This window comes from Artibeus jamaicensis, unplaced genomic scaffold, assembly GCF_021234435.1.
Source record: "Artibeus jamaicensis isolate MK-2021 breed Jamaican fruit bat unplaced genomic scaffold, CSHL_Jam_final scaffold_3307, whole genome shotgun sequence".
NCBI lineage: Eukaryota > Metazoa > Chordata > Mammalia > Chiroptera > Phyllostomidae > Artibeus > Artibeus jamaicensis.
In genome coordinates, this window is record NW_026522040.1 from 7,333,815 (window position 1) to 7,348,803 (window position 14,989).

At 49.4% G+C, this 14,989-nt stretch overlaps 2 pseudogenes; one reads left to right on the forward strand and one right to left on the reverse strand.

The window, feature by feature from the left end:
• Positions 1-577: 577 nt before the first annotated feature.
• Positions 578-1,621, reverse strand: LOC119065624 (keratin, type I cytoskeletal 18-like; annotated as a pseudogene).
• A 21-nt stretch (positions 1,622-1,642) lies between these two features.
• On the forward strand, positions 1,643-14,091 carry LOC119065623 (latexin-like; annotated as a pseudogene).
• The last annotated feature ends 898 nt before the right edge of the window (positions 14,092-14,989 follow it).

Below are 14,989 nucleotides of genomic sequence, written 5' to 3' on the forward strand. Positions count from 1 at the left end.
ATCAACAATTATCTGTAACACATACGGCAGGTATTAAAGTTGTTCTCCAAATCGTTCCTCCTCTCTCTTCTGGTCCACTTAAGATTACGCTGCTTGGGGGCTGGTGCCTGGGTGTGGCCAGTGAGATGGAAGCGGAAGTGCTAGTACCCCTTCCGGGCTGGAGCATGTAACTGTGCTGTGGCCGTTCTGAGCCCTCTTCCGCGCTGTCGCAGCGAGTGGCCATGCTCCACCTAGTGGCTGCTCCATCGGCCTGGGTTTGGGGCGAGGAGAACATGCAGTGGGGGCCCCATCTGACACACAGTGGATAAATGAGAATGGATCTTGAGAATGAATAAATGAGAATGAATCTTTGGTACTTAAAGTCACCGGGAGCTGGTTACGGTGATGTAACCTAGACTGTGCTTACTGGTAGAGTGTGTTTACCAATGAGGCGTCACCCTGTCACGAGTCAAGATGGAGCAAACGAGTTGTTTTTTGTTGCTTCATTTTGTTTTTAATGCTTGATGATCTCTGAACTTTTTATTGGCCTCCTGCCCCCCAAGGGGTGTCCCATTCTGCTGCCTTCGTGCCTCAGAACTTAGGTGTCATTGACCCCAGACACCAGTTTGCTGTCCCCACTTCTGGGGGTGGTGGTCTTTTGGACGAATTGCATGGAGTTGCTGTTGCCTAGGGCATCGACACAATGAAAGTCATCCCCTTCTTCCAGCAGGAGGAGGAGGTTGGCAATCTCAGCCACCAACTTGACCTTGATGTTCAGTAGGGTCTCACACTCTTGGGGCTGGTGCTGCCCTTCTGCCTGGGTCTGGCTCTGGGTACAGAAGGATCCCATTAAGCTGTTCCATTGGCCTGGCATGTCCTGAGCCAGCTTGTCATCCTGGCCCTGGATGTCCACATGATCTTGCTGAGGTCCTAAGACTTGGGGGCACCCAACTCCACGGTCAACCCAGAGTTGGCCATCTGGTTTTGTAGACCATTTACTTCCTCCTCCTGGTTTTTCTTCATGAAGACCAGCTCCTCCTTGACAGTCTTGATCTCTGTCTCCAGCTGCAGTTGAGTGATATTGATGTCTTTGGGAGCCCATCGATGTCACTCCTCACAGACCGGTACAAGGCCAGCTCCGTCTCATACTTGACTCTGAGGTCACCTGCAGCAAGGCGGGCATTATTACCAGTCTGCAGACCAAAGCAGGCACTGTCCACAGAACTTGTAAAGATCTGAGACCTCGGGTCCTAGATTGCCTTGAGACAATGCCCCCAGTCTCTGGCCTGGGGTCCCTTCTTCTCCAGGTGCTCCTGCATTTTGCTCTCCTATTGCCGATTATCAACCTCCAAGCCCCCGAGCTTCTCTGGATGAGAGGCTAGATGCTCACTCAGGCATTATGTAGCTTCCTTCTCTCCTGGATTTCTCCTGTGCCTACCAGACCCCCAGCCATCCTCACAGCCAGGCCCCTGAACCACCAACTGCCCTAGATACTGGTGGCGTGGGACACGGAGATCCGGGAGCTCGAGCCTGCATAGACGCTGACCACGCTGCTGGCTGGCCAGGCCCGGTGGCTGGGTGACTGCATGGAGCCCAGAGTCCAATAGTTGGTGGAGAACCTGGAGCAGGTGCTGTGACTCATGCTGTTGGGGAGGAAGGCGAGATGCCGAGCCTCAGGTCTGGGCCACTGGAGTAAATGAATTGTTTAAGGAGCGGTATGTGCAGAACGACAGATAAATGGATTTTGGAGACAGACAGATTACAACTAAATATTAGTTCTGCTACTCACCAGATGTGTGATTTTTAAACAACTTTTAAAATTGTTTTTATAGTACTTATTAGAAGGGCAAATAGACAGCCCATACCAAATGCCGAGCAACTAGAATGAAGGATGCAAAATGGTACAGATACTTTGGGAAACAGATTGGCATTTTCTTATAAAATTAAACACACGCTTACTAGATGTCCCATCAATTCCTCTCCTATTTACTCAAGAGTTAATGCAAGCTCACATTTACACAAAAGCTTGCATGTGATTGTCTATAGAGGCTTTATTCATAAATGCTCCAAACTGGAAACACCCCAAATACCTTCCAGCTGCTGGGTGGATAAGGAATCTGTGACGCAACCATGCAGTGGAATACAACTCAGCAATGAAAAGGGGACTACTGATAAAGGCAACAATAAGAATGACTCTTCGAGGCACCATTCTAAGTGAAAGAACGCAGACTTGAAAGTCTACATACCACTTGATACCACATGTAAAACATTCTGGAAGAGGCAAAATTACAGGAAGAGAAAGCAGGTCAGGGCTGCCCGGGGGCGTGTGGTGGGGAGCAACTGACTTCACATGGGCGGCGCGAGGTGATGGGAACTGAGTTCTTGATTGTGTTGGTGGTTACCTGACTATATGCTGTCGAAACTTGGAACCGTATATCAAATTGCATTTTCCTGTATGTAAGTAAAAACTTTAAAGTAAATTAAAATCCAGACACAAAAGGCCACTTATTGTATGATCCAGTTCATATGAAAAGCCCAGCATAGGCACTTCTGTAGAGACAGAAAGTGGATTAGCGGTTGCCAGGGGCCGGAGGGAGGGAGATTGGGAGGTCACTGCTAATGCATGTGGGGGTTTCTTTTCAGGGTGGCGGCAGTGTTTTGGAGTTAACGGTGATGGTTGTCTAGCCTTGCGATTATACTAAAATTCATTGCAACGCACCCCTGAAAATGGTGGATTTTGTGAATGTGAATTCTATCTCAGTTTTTAAAAGTCATTTAAAGATAACCTTTCTCGGCCAGTTTTCCCACAGGTGGGGTCATCAGGTGCACCTTTGCCCTGTGGAGGAAGCGAAGAGGCTGTTTCCCCCTCTCACCCACCACTTTGCTCTTTCTGGTACTTTGGGGCCTCAGCCGTCCCCAGTGACTCCCGGCCAAGCAGCAGCTGCACCTAAGGGAGAGGAAAGCTGTGCTATGGATACAGCTCCAGCCTGCAGGTAACCAGGTGGGGCTGGAGGCCTGCACAGGGCCCTGGGGACCAGCCAAGAGGCTCAAGTCTCCAGCAGGAAACCCTGGGCAGCCCTCACACCCGCCCTGAGGACTGAGCTAGGGTCTGAGTTCTAGTACTTGGGGAGAGAAGTTGCAAACGGGAGAACTGATAGTTAATTCCTCTCCCGAGTCCCCTTCAGGTGTGTCGGAGAGGAGTGAGTGGGTGAGGAAGGGGGATGTGGGAACCAACCGGGTCTCCAGGCCTGAGAGCAGGGTGGGGAGGGGATGCTTCCAGAAGTGCCCCTGGGTGGATTGGGCAAGTGCAGAGAGAGGCTGGGGGAGTGAGGTGCACGGGGACTGCGTCTCCTGGGACTGCCCCCCCACAACCTCCAGGCTTTCTCCGCAAAGTGGGGGCCCCGGTTTGCTTCTCCTTCCCACCCTCTGCCCTGCGTGTCCACTCTGACCTTAGGCAGGAGAAGGCAGGGTCCTAGGCGGGCAGGGAGGGAGGGTGGGCTCTGGTCACGCTCGAAAACCCTCCTGGCATCCTGGGGACTGTAAAGTCCCCGGGCCAGGCAATGCAGCGACCAGCATGGGGGTCTGCCCTGGTGGCCTGGCCTGCACTGGCAGCACCAGGGCCCTGTGCCCTCTGCTTTCAAGTCCTGGGCAAGAGGCCAGAGTGGCTTGGGGTGAAGGCTGGGATTTGCTGTGGTTGTGATAATTCCAGGGCCTTGCAGTCAAGAGAAGAGTGAGGTTTGCATGTTGCTTACACTTTTCTCATGAGGCTAGACCAGGTGGGAAATAAAAGTGGGGGAGGGTGGGTGGGCTACCCTCGTGTGTCACATCTGCCCCCGGGGATGAAAGGATGGGCATCTCAGGGTTGAGGATGCTGTCACCATGGTGCAAGGAGATGCCACTGGAGTAAATGCATTGGCCCAGATCTTTCCATGACCCCGCCTAAGTCTTCGTTGCGCTCACTCCCCTGCACCAGGTCTGCAAGACCCCAGCCTCATCCTCACTGGACAGGCAAAAGCCCTGGAGGCCGGGGCTGGGACAGAAGGGGCGAGGGAGGAGAGTCTTAGGATGGCACCTCCTACTTTCTCCATTGCCGCCATTGCTTGCACATGGCGGCTGGCAGGGGTGGGAGTGAGACCCAGGCTTGGGCTCCTTCTCCTGCAGGACCTCTGATCCCTCGGCTCCCTGGCTGTTCTTTCCCACCTGACCTCACCCCTCCCCAGTGTCTGGGGCATAGGCAGACGAGTTCTTTCCTCCGCTGACCCCGTGGGCAACACCTGGCCCCCCACTCGATACCTTCCCCCGAATCCCAGGCCCTGCATTGTCATCTCCTCCGGCCTAAACCCCACCTCACTCTTTCTCCTGCCCTTCGCTCTCCTTTCCACCCCCTTCTGACCCTGCTCCTGGATTCTTCCCAGGGCCTGACGCTCCCTCCTCAGGTGCACACCAGCCTCTGCCCCCCTGGCACCTCCACCTGGCTCCTCAGAGTGTCTGGGAGGGGAACTCTCCTCCTTGTCCTGCTCTCCTGTGCTTGTGGCTTCCTTGCTCGTGGCGACGGTGCCCCAGCCTGCACAGGCTGTTGTGTTGACCGGCAACTTCTCTTGCCCAGCTCGTCTGTTAACTGATGTCCGAGTCAGCTGTGTGCTTGTGCCCTCGGGAACGCGATTCCTTTTGCTGCCGACTTCTCTGTCTACTTCCTGCTTGAGAAGTATGTGTGTGTGTGTGTCTAGGTTTCTGGAGGGTGTCTTCTCTAGTCAAGAGGCAGAGTGGGCCAGCGGGATTCAGAGCAGAAGGGGGCTTTCGTTTGGGCGATGCCCCGATGTTTCCATTTGGTCCCTCCTGGGGGCAGATGGCAGGACAAGGTGGGTCCGGAGCGGAGTCCAGGGGGGAAAGCCCAGGGCCCGGGCAGGAGGAGGGCCGGCTCCTAACCCCGGCTCAGAGACCACCTAAAACTTTGTGTGCTTTGGTCTCCTCGCATGTCACATGGAGATACCACAAGACGCTTGCCTGACCCAACCCGCAGCCTGAGGAGTGGACACAATGCCCCACCGAGGGTGGCCTGTCCTCTGTCCCAGACCATCCTGGCCCGCTCACCCCACTCAGCACTTTCGCTCTTGCTGCGACCCCTGCTTGGAATGTCCCCTCCAGGCCCCTTCCTTCCTAAATCTTAACCCCTTTGAAGACCCCACCCATTCTTTCTCCTCCGTGAGACCTCCCCTGGTCACTCTGGCTGTCAGCTCTTTTGTCACCTCCCATAGCTCTCAGAGTCAGCATCACCCAGCTGCACAAAACTGCTTTATGCCAGGGCTTCTCCACCAAAGCACTGCTGGCACTTGGAGCTGGGTAATCCTTCGTTGTGAGGGACTAACCTGCGCATGTAGGCTGTCCAGCGGTATTACTGGCCTCTACCCACTAGAGGTCAGCAGTGCCCCTCTAGTTGTGAGGATCGAAAATGCCTCCAGACAAGGCTAAGTGAACCCCCGGGGAGGGATATGGGGGACAAAATTGCCCCGGCCGAGAACCATTACCTTCTTCACTATTTGTCTTCTGACATTCTGTTGTCCTGGCTGGATTCTTTCATGTGCCCCGGGGCGCCCAGCACACTGTTAACCGAGTCCCGTGCTCCACGACTCTGTGGAGCAGATCCACAGATGTGTTTCGAGTGTTACAAGTACCAGCAGAAGTGATTCTCATAGCTCACTGTGGGCCTCTGGGACTTCTACAGGGTGGGATAATCCCTACCTGCCCCTAAAAGGTCCGTCTGCTCTATTCCCACAATCAGATCTTAGGAACACTTCATTGTTAGCAAGGAACTTTGCTGTATCTGCTGCAGGAATTTTGTTACAATAGGTACTTGTACCGTCCAATTAAGCTTGAGCGGACCCAGGCTCTCCCAGCCACCACTCACCAAGAGTGGAAATCCCACCGACCCCCTGCCCAGCCCATGGGGTGGCCCCGGGGGTGGAGAGCCCCATTACCTCTCAGCAGGGGCCCCCACAAGATGTTTCTGGTCAGGCGGTCCAACAAGCCAGCATAGAGGATATTCCAGGAGGAGGACAGACATATTGCCTTAAGTTTTCTGTGGAAGGAATTGTCCAAAGACAAGGGGCAGTGAACTGTGCAGCCCAAGTACTTTACCCGCCCATGTGACGAACTTCTGCACCAGAATCCACCTTCACATTTGAAGGAGAAATTGGAAAGAGCCCAGAGGAAGAAGATAACACATTTGATCAAAAAGTCCAGTCCGTGAAGGAACCACTAGAAGCCTGAAATGTTCCAGACCGTTTTGGAAATGGATCTCCGGAAATGAAGTCAGGTTGAGCCTTAGCCAGGGTTGCCTGTGGTTAAATGGTATGGCAGAGTTCTACTGAAAACGTGTGGTATAAAGTGGTAAAAATTCAAACTGTCAAGCAAGTGCAAAGAAAGGAGGGCTTCTTGGAGTTAGACTATGCCCTTGTACTTCATGACTTTGTGTCTCAGGAGATCGTGCCTTGGCAAATGCAAGTTCATGGGCGTCCACAACACGGTGCTAAAGTAAAACGTAACATAACAGCCTTATGCCAAAGGAAGCACAACCAGAGGAACCAGAGACCCTACGCTCACCAAGGACCTGCACAGGCCTCTTCACTGGCATCCAGCGTAAGGGGCCAGACAAATCCCACACCGTCACTTTGTGTAGCTGTCATAGCTGTCTTGATTACAGCACAGAGCTGTGCAGCTTCCAGAATAAAGAGTGCCGTGATGTAAGAGCATCTATCTCAACCCATAACAAAACGCTTCAACTCCAGCCTCAAAAAAAAAGAAATTTTGTTACAATAAAGAAACCCACAACAAACATATTTCCGAGCTAAACTCCATATATTTCAAGCCATGCTTCTTCAGATCAAAACCCAATTGCGAAGTAGCCTGAACCATCGCTGGAAGGCCACTGCAGCGGGCTGTACCTTGCGTTAGAGCCTGCACGGAGAGGGTCAGCTTCCCGGTGAGGGAGGAGAACAGGAGGGCTACAGGAGGGTTTTAAAGGCTCAAGTGGGGGAGCAAACAAGCCCAGGGTCTTAACTGGATTCCCATAATCATCGCTCTCTGACTACGGACAGATGGTTTAACCTTCCTGAGCCTCAGTTGCCTTGTCTGAGAGAAACAGGCCTAAGTAATGGGAAGCGAGGGTGCGCGAGGAAAGGATGCTGGGCGCCTCTCCTCGGGCCTGACACATATGTTCTTGATCTTGGTCACCCTGCCGTTAGTTCTGGTCTAGTCTTAGAGTTTTCCTTCTCTCCTGCATTGGGGGTAACTCAGGGCCCCAAACTGTATCTAATTCCTCTTCGCGTGCCTTCCCCACAGAGGACTGCCCACACGGGGAAGGTGAGGGAGTGCAGACAGGCTGGCGCCTGGACTGACTTCCCACCCCCGATTTTATAGCCCCTGTATTGATTAGTTGTATCCTAATCCTATACATGTATTAATTTGTATGCTTTGTTTTAAGCTAGAAGGGGCTTTCTGGCCCCACAGTCTCATTTCTCAGATGAGGAAACAGGCTGGGTGAGGATTCCAGCTCTTCTGTGGAAAAAAAACTGCAACCGTCCATAGTCCTGCCGGCTTTAGGAAGATTAAATAGTTTTGAAAGGGGAACTCAAGAGATAAAGACTTCAGCTTTAGTCGTAGTTGACAGGCTTGAGTGAGTAACACATGGGGAAAGCTGTTATTCCAGGAACTGGAAGGCATAGCCTACCTGATTCCAGGAGGAAGACAAGCAATTCAACCTCTGTGCCCCAGCGGGTCTGCAAGTGACCCAGATGGTACCTGGGCCATTGGGTTCCAGGGAGGGAATGTTTGTGACAGATAAATAATTGAACTCTCTGGCTGGTGTGGCTCGGTGGGTTGGGCATTGTCTCACAAACCGAAAGGTCACTGGTTCAATTCCTGGTCAGGGCACATGGTTGGGTTGAAGGCCAGGTCCCCAGTTGAGGGCACATGAGAGGCAACCAATCAGTGTTCTTCCCGCACACTGATGTTTTCCTCCCTCTTTTTCTCTCACCCTTCCCCTCTCTCTAAAAGTAAATACATAAAATCTTTATTAAAAAAAGAATTGTCGACTGACAAACAGATAAAGAAGTACCAAGAAAATTGCCTCTGGACTGCAATTCTTACCCTCCTGACCTTTTTTTCCAAACCCCTCACCTACCCTTCCTTCTCCTTATAGAGATGTTGACTTGAGGTGAGGTGTTAAGACAGATTTTAGGGTACATAACCCACCATCTTCTCAGATCACTGTCATCTGAATAAAGTGCCCATAAAGATTCAATCCTCGTCTCTACTTATTAGTTCTGGTAGTGACAGGCAACGCGACCGCCAACTTTCTGGTTTCTTGTTCTGGAGACTCTGGTGGGACACCCGTGGGACTCTTCAGTAAATCTGGGTATTTGGCAAGAGTCCCATTGGCTGCCTAGATGGGGGTGCCACGGCGTCTGGATTTGGAGACTCTCTAGCAGCTGTCATGTGATTCACTTGGGGACTCATCTCCGATTCTTGGGACTCCCCGTCACCGTCACTTTTGACTGAATCGCTGCCCTTTCTGATTCAGGATTACACTCCTGGGTTATAACTTAGAATGGTCATCAGGGATTAAGGCACCATCTGGTTTGTGTGATATCACAGAGCTCTGTCTGGTAGAATGGGGTTGGGGAGCCTGTGTTCTGGGAAACAGCCTTTGGGGTAAATTCTGGCTGATGGGTTGACCTTGCTTATGAATCTAAGAAAAAAAAATTTTTAATTGTAATAGTACTTGGCTTATGTATAACCCGAACTCAGGAGAATACTGGCTGCTGAGTGGGTCTTTAAACTACTGTACTACAATTAGGATTGTTTAGTCAGAGATTAGGGAAATGGGACAAAACACCTTATGGACAGGCTTTTATAACTTAACATAATAAAGATGCAGAATTGAAAGGAAGTAGAGTAATGGTCTGGAGAAGAGCGAATTTGCTGTGGCAGATGGCAAAAGCTCAGAAGAGAGGGACCAGGAAGATCAGGACGGCTTCTGTGAGCACGGTCAGGGCTCCCACGGCCCCTCTGGCCCTGAGGGGTCCTCCCCCTTACTTGGCTGAGGGAGCCCAAGGAGGTGAGGCTGAACTGGTCTCCGTCCTGAATCCACCAAGAAACCACAATTGGTGGAGGACAAGCCCTTCCTGGGGCAGAACAGTCCCATTGCAAGGGGAGAGGGCACCGGAACTAGGAGCGCCCCCAGTGAGGGAAAAGGGCACTCGGAGTCGGAGAACTCAGCTAAAAGTAACAGTGGGGGGGACGAAGTTTAGACCCTTTTGACTGGTACCAGACCAACGTATTCTGTGGTCAATAGACCACCAACCAAACTGGAACTGGGATTTCTCGAAGCCCTGAGAGCCAGTTTTTCTTGAAGCCATTAGAATGTGCTGTGGGAGATATGATTTTCATCTTTTGGGAAGGAATTTCTTGTCAAAACTCCATGCTCAAATTACTTTCTCTGCAGAAGAAAAATAGCTCCACCTACAGTTCCCTCCGGAGCATGCCTGGCAGTTCCACATAAAACTGTGAGAAGAAGGAGAAAAGCAACCCTGGCCAGAGGAACGTGAGGATCAGGCAAGCACCATTGTGGGGGCTGCTAGAAAGACAGGGAGGGCTAAACGAGCCTCCCCTGTTAGAACTGGCCTCAAACCAGGGGCGAGGACTCCCAGTAAGAAGCAGCATCTCTTGCAAAAGGAGACCCTAGAAGGGATATACCCAATAATTCAGAAATTTCAGGAATATGGACTCATTTGGCCCTGCTGCTCCCCATACAATACAAGCTTTAAGGGCCATAAATAACATTGTACAGAACGGTATCCTCTGGACATCCTCTGGTGTTCAGTGTTAAACTTAAAAGGTGCCTTTTTGTGTGTGCATTCTGGTTGACCAACACTCTCGACCGCTGTTTGCACCGGATGGTGAGACTCAGCATCTCGGGTCCAGACTCCGTACTGCTGGACAGTCTCACCACAGAGTTCAAGAACTCTCCAGTAATTCTGGGGAAACCCTGAGCTAGAGAACTTAAAAGATCTAAAACTAGAAAGAGAAATCCTGTTACAATATGTAGACACATAATTTAACTAATAATATAGCTACCTGGAACCCTTTGGCATTTTGTGGCCATAAAGTATCAGCACAGAAGGCCCAGATTTGCCAATAAGCAGTGAGGTTTCTTGAGTTTCTGCTCGTACCTGGTAAAAGGAGTCTTACTGGACGTGCCAAAGAAACTATAGCGCCTGCTTGAGAGCTGGGGCAGCCACCTGCAAGCTCTTACAGGAAGCTGGAAAGTTTTCCTTGGGACAGCCGATCACCACTTGTGCACCCCACCAAGCGCTGAGCTTGCTAGAGCGAAAAGGAAAGTTGTGGCTCACTCCTGGAAGAACGAGCAGGTACCAAGCAACTCATAACTGTAAGTTACATCCTGTCTCCCTTCTCCCGGAGTCTGACTCGACCGAGCTAATGCATGACTGTGCTGAAAAGAGAGTGAATGTGCATCTGGAAAGAAAGAGGACTATTAATCTCCAGTAAAAAGGAAAGTAAGCATGCAACCGAAATTACAATTATTAGAGGCTGTTTAGGTACCTTCACAGGTGGCAGTTAAGCACTGCCCCAGGCATCAGAAAGAGGACCCTGAAGTGGCCAAAGGAAACAATCTGGCCGATTGAACAGTGAAAGAGACTGCTAAGGAACATTTACTTTTTTAATTTAATCTTTATTGTATTTTTTCCATCACCATTTACTCCCCTTATCCGTCCCTGCCCTAGCACTCACCACCCCGTTGTCCATGTCCATGGCTAAAGGAACATTTAAATGCTTTTCGTAACTACCCTAGACTTGTCCCAATTCAACCCTGAATATTTGACTGCAGACTAAGAAAAAGTTGGAAGCTAGGGTTTTGAACCACCTATATTAACCATGGCTCACAGGTCCCGGAATTTATAAAGCCCCGTGTACCAGAAAAACAATCCCAAGACAGATCCCCATTAGAAAAAAAAGAAGGGAAGCAACACCAAGGGCAGTGTCTGAATGAGGACAGGCAGAGACTTGACCCAGATGCCGAAGGTCCGAGGGTGGAAACTATTTGTTAGTTTTTGTAGATACCTTTTCAGGATGGGTAGAGGCCTACCCTGCTGGGACTGAGAAAACCTCGGAGGTAATGAAAGCCCTACTGAAAGAAGTAATTCCTGAGACCTTATAGGCATGAAGGGGCTGGAAAAAAGTATTCCAAGTCATGAAAGGCAAGGACCTCCATCCAAGATTGCTCTATCCAGCAAAGCTTTCATTTAGAATGGAAGGGCAGATAAAGTGCTTCTCAGGTAAGGTCAAATTCAAGGAGTTCATCATCACCAAGCCCTTGTTATATGAAATGCTAAAGGGACTTATCTAAGAAAAAAAAGATAAAACATATGAATGGTAAAATGACAGCAAACTCACAGTTATTAACAACCACACTTAAAACAAAACAAAAACAAACTAAGCAAACAGCTAGAACAGGAACAGAACCACAGAAATGAAGATCACATGGAGGGTTATCAATAGGGGAGGGGAAGAGAGGGGGAAAAAAGTACAGAGAATAAGTAGCATAGATGATAGGTAGAAAATAGACAGGGGGAAGGTAAGAATAGTATAGGAAATGTAGAAGCCAAAGGACTTATATACATGACCCATGGACATGAACCAAAGGGGGGGGAATGTGGGTGGGAGGGGGTGTGCAGGGCAGAGGGGAATAAGGGAAATGGGACAACTATAATAGCATAATCAATAAAATATACTTTTTAAAAAAGAAATAATTCCTTGTTTTGGTTTACCCGGCAGCATCCAGAGCAATAATGGACCTGCTCTCATTTCAGAAATTACACAGAAGGTCAGTAAATTTTTAGGGATTAAGTAAAGACTCCACACAGCAGGGAGACATCAGATTTCCGGGAAGGTAGAGAAGGGGAATCACACCTTGAAGAAAAATGTAGCCAGGCTGTGTCAAGAAACTCATCTCCATGGGGATCAAGTTTTACCTATTGCCCTGCTCAGGATGAGGGGGGCTCCTCAAAGTGGGGTTCAATTGAGTCCTTTTGAAATTGTGTGTAGGCGACCTTTTCAGGCTATGATTGAAGTGGGCGATATGTGTGGAGACTGAGAAGTGAAGGTAAAGAACTACGTACAATGTCTAAGTCAGACCTTAGCTGTCTTTAAGACCTTGCTGTATGGGAGATCTCTCCCCCACAGGTTTGCTACATTTTCTTGAGCCTGGAGATACTGTGCTACTCAAGACTTGGAAGAAGTTCCCTGACTGGTGTGGCTCAGTGGGTTGGGTGTTGCCCCACTAACTGGAAGGTTGCTTGCTGGTTTGATTCCTGGTCAGGGCTCATGCCAGGGTTGTGGGCCAGGTCCCCGGTCAGGGACGTGTGAGAAGCACCCGGATAATGTTTTTCTCCCTTTCTTTCTCTCTTCCTTCCCCTCACTCTAAAAATAAATAAATAAAATCTTACCTGCTGCCCCCCAAAAAGAAAGGCTTAAAGACAGGATCCCCAGAAAGCCAGCCGGAGAAAAGGGGACTGGAACCTATGTTGAACAAACTTTCATGTCTTGTAGGCCTTTGTTTTCCCCTGATAAGGTAACTGGGGACCTGTGGTAACGCTAAAGGACAGGGAAATGTTTTCTTCAAAAAAACAAAACCAAAAAACACTAATGTAGCCCCAGCTGAAAAATGTGCAACTGTTGTCACCTGCTGTCAAAACGGTTTTAGGTGAATTGCAACACCACCGCTAAGGTATCTTCTACTTTCAGTCACATCAGATTGCAGGATGGTTTCTCATATGTGGAAGGACTGCTTCTTCATTAGAAAAATGATTTTTAAATAATCTTCTCTGCTTTAACGTTGTTTGAATTTGTATTTCTTCAATTAAACTAATCTTATAAAAATAATGTGATGGAAAACCAGCGGAATGACAGTAAACTTGAGTTAGAGCTTTTCGGTTTAGTCATAGTTGATAGGTTTATGGGATGAAGGCACGTGGAAAGCTGTTGCTCCAAGACCTGGAATGCACGACCTACATGACTGCTGAGCGGTTATGTTCCAGGGAGGGAACATCTGTGACGCAGATAAAAAATTGTTGACCAGCAGATAAAAAAGTGCCAGGAAAATTGCCTCTGGACTGCAACTCTTATCCTATTAACCTTTTTTCCAAATGCTTCATTTATCCTTTCTTCTCCTTGTAAAAAGGTCAGCCTGAGATGAGATGCTAAGATGGATTTTAGGGCACACAGCCCGATGTCTTCTCAGATCCCTGGCATCTGAATAAAGTGCCCATAAGGATTCAGTCCGTGTCTCTGCTGACTGGGTCGGCAGTGATGGGCAGCCTGAACGCCAACTTCCTAGTTTCAGTTTTGCTTCGGTTCTGGCTTCTTCAAACAGTCTCTCAGGATCAAGCTTCTCCAGTCTCTGACCCACTGACTTTTGGGGCCGGGTGACTCTCTGGTGTGAAGGCTGTCCTGTGCACTGTAGGACATTTAGTGGCATTTTTGGCCTTTACCCACTAGATACCAGTAATATTCCTCCTCCTCTCCCTTCATCATGACCATCAAAAATGTCCCCAGACTCTGACAAATGTCCCTGTGAGCACCACTGCTCTGGACATCACTACAGGTAAAATCTTCATATGACATGCCAAGGCCAGCCCTCGGGTTATCCCATTGAAATGGGATTGTTTTAATGAATAGTTTGCTGGCAAATCTCATTTGCAGTCAACAAGCTCTGGAGAAAAGACAGAGCCACTCTCTGGTGAGTGCCAGGTCTCAGTCAGGACTCGGGCCCACTCATTCTGTGTCATTTATTTATCATATTCTCTGTCTTTCTGGGAGTCTTTGATGTGAAGCCTGACTCAGTTCTTTCTCAGGACAACTGTCCGTGTTCTGCACGGTACCCATGAGCCTGGGCTGTGTGGAGGGGTGTCCCGGCATCGGAGCCCTCACATTGTCTTCTGAGTGCCGGTTTGTCTCTCTGCCCCAGTGGACTTCAAGGCTCATGAGAGCAGAGATAACGACCATCTTGTTCACTATTGGACTCTCAGCATCTAGGTGGAATGTGGGAGGTGCCCAATAAGGATTTGTTGAATGACTATGTAATATATTGCATTAGCTGTGAGTCGAAAGTGCAGAATTTAGCTACAGTGTACTTTGTTTACAATAGTTATTACTTCTATTTATTAAGAGCCTACTACAAGCCAGGAACTTTATGTGTTATCTTGCTCATGTTAAAGCAACCTTATGAGATAGATATTATTAATTCTATTGGAAAGATGAGGAAACTGAGGCTCGGAGAGAGTTCATGACTTAGGTGGTTATATAGTAAGAAGCCCACATTTGGACCTGGGCTCACCCAGTCACCAGTCCTAGTCCTCTTTGGTAGGTTCTAGATCGCTCCTGTTTAGTCAGAAACCTGTGTGTCGGCTCTTTTGCATACAGAATGAGTGGTTCATGAATAGGGACCAGGAAAATGACTTTATCATTCTCTACAACTCAGAGCTGCCCACATTTGCCTCTTTGAGAGATCTGCAGGGACAGGGAAATACTCTCGTCACACAACATTGTCTTAGTCCGTTTGGGCTGCTGTAACAAAAGCACCACAGACTGGGTGACTTAAACAACATTCACTTCTCATACTTCCGAGGCTAGGACACCCATGACGGAGGCACTGGCAGATTCCGTGTCTGGTCTGAGCTCACTTCTTGGTTCACAGAATTGTGGATGCCTGGCCGAAGGGGCAAGGCAGCTTCTGGGGGGTCTCCTTTCTAAGGGCACTCACCCCATTCAGGAGGGCTCCATTCTCACGCCCGAAGCCCCTCCCAAAGGTCCCACCTCCAAATGTCAACGCACCAGACACTAGGTTTAGACGTGTGAACTGCGAAGGATCACAAGCATTCAGGTGATAGCAAAACCTTGTCCACGATGGCGTCAGCAGTGACAAGGTTTCCCA